Consider the following 2,099-nt stretch of genomic DNA (forward strand, 5'->3'; position numbering starts at 1 on the left):
ACTGTATCTGAAGTCTCTTTTATATAGATCAAGGTGAAGGCTGGGGTGTGGCTATGACCAACTGCCACTTTGCTCGTTTGAAAGCCATGATGCCTCTCTTACGGGTGGGCAGAATTCTCTGGGCAGGCAAAGCAGAGAAAGGGGAGGTAACCATGCCCCTTATGAGGTCATAAGGGGTTTCCAGATCGGCCCATCTGAGCTTTAATTTTCTCAAAAGCACAATTTCTAGCCACTGGGGGATCATAGGCAAGCTGGGGGGAACTCATATTAATATTAAAAAACCTCAAAGTGAAATTTTCATGCCATGGGACCTTTAACATGGCTGCACATGCTAGCTACCTAACCGGCTAACTACATAGGTTGTGAACATGGATTTATTCCAAAGTGTCAAACTGATTTTAAAAGATGCCTTTCAGTGAAAGACGTACAACTGTGTCAAGATTTTAATAAAAAAGAAAGGGCTTTCCGCTGTGGTCAACTGGATCTCATATCAAGCTAACTAGATGGCTTTGGTAATAAGTAGTCATGCACCGAAATGAAAATTCTCAAATTCAGGACCCATTTTGCCAAAAACTAAAAATGACTCTTTTTAAACCCATTTATTTTTTTGTGTATTTGAATTGATATACTTTTTTAATGATTTAATGAATTACATCTGAGCTCCAAATATCTGTAGTAAAACTTACAGCTGGGATGTGTGTCATGAGCTGTTTTTGTTTTGCAACACTGTCAAACATTTCCCGTAGACAGGTTTCTGCAAAATAGCGTCAGTGTGTAACTAGGCACACTGACTAGGCACAAAATCCAATGTCCTCCAAACCAGAGAGTGGCTGGTCATCTAAGGCAATGAAATCTATTATTTTTTCTGTAATGCCACATGCCTTAACACTGTCAATTGACATATTCTTAGCTTTTTCAGATACTACGGCAACCGATGGTGTTGGTCTGCTAGTTGGGGTAGTTTTAAGTGTTTGGATGTACTCTGCATATTAAATTGGTTGTCGTGTTTTCAGGTTGGTGTATCAAACCTGACGTGGAAATGATCTTTTGCACATACCCCCCTCTTGAAATGTCTGCTGAACAAACACTGCAGATCGCAAAATTGACGTCTTTATCAGAAACTTTAAGGTAATTCCACATCGCTGACATGATTGGCCTTTGCTGGGTAGCACCGTGATAACCGCTAGATCAACTGAGAGGGAAATCGGAGCACTGAGGGGCGGAGAGGCCTATATTTTTGTCCGAAATTTGGGTGCATCCCTGGTAATCAGTTCTCCTGCTAGGCTTTCGGTGGCATGTGATTTGGCTGAATATGAGGGGGCGGTGAATAAGTGAAACAAAATATAAAGTGACACAATAAAATAAAAATTGCATAAAATAATTTTCTCTATTATAAAACATTCTTACATACAAATTCATTTGAAGTAAAAGTGTCTAATTAAATAAAAATTAACTAATAAAATAAGTGTATTTGTTGATTTTATATTGAACAGTTTGTGTCAGCAGGGCGAGCTTCAAACTGATGCCTCCAGTGGAGTACTCAGCAACAGTGGATGACTTTGCACTTTAAAAAATTAGCTCATCGCACATTTGTTGAAGATATGTAACAATAGCTCAAAACCCGTTTTACGTTCAGGCTTTTCCATATCAGATAACATACATAGATATTACTCAACGTAATGAATGAATGAATCATGATGATTATCACAGTTAAAGCATGTGATGGATGAATTTCAGAATAGTACACATCTCTTTGACATACCCGGGCAGCCAGTGCTTTCATCTATTGAACTATCACCTTTCAGGTTGCCTTATTACGTGCCTTGATCTTTTATGCAGTCAGGTAAAAACAGAAGCCTGGCAACGCTTTGATCCACAGCATAACAGCTTCCAAAAAACCGACAGGGTTTCAAGGTGGAAATGATGGTTGTTAGACCACGTTAGACTAAAATATTGTTTATTTTGATGAATTATTGACTACGAAGCAAAATGTTGACCCCGTGAAACATTAAAGGGGATATGACACAGTGTGTAGAGCAGTAAGGCTGTCAAAAATGTTTTGTGTGTGTGTGTGTGTGTGTGTGTGTGTGTGTGTGTGT

General features: G+C 39.0%; 1 long non-coding RNA gene across 1 annotated transcript in view; it reads right to left on the reverse strand.

Annotated features, from left to right (window-relative positions):
* Positions 1-2,099, reverse strand: part of LOC116669366 (uncharacterized) — a 19,111-nt gene that overhangs the window by 16,868 nt on the left and 144 nt on the right. Inside the window, exon 2 of the long non-coding RNA XR_004326761.1 lies at positions 683-688. This is a non-coding gene — a long non-coding RNA (uncharacterized LOC116669366). The remainder of the gene's footprint in view (positions 1-682; positions 689-2,099) is intronic.

The sequence above is a fragment of the Etheostoma spectabile genome, chromosome 19, assembly GCF_008692095.1.
Source record: "Etheostoma spectabile isolate EspeVRDwgs_2016 chromosome 19, UIUC_Espe_1.0, whole genome shotgun sequence".
Classification (NCBI taxonomy): domain Eukaryota; kingdom Metazoa; phylum Chordata; class Actinopteri; order Perciformes; family Percidae; genus Etheostoma; species Etheostoma spectabile.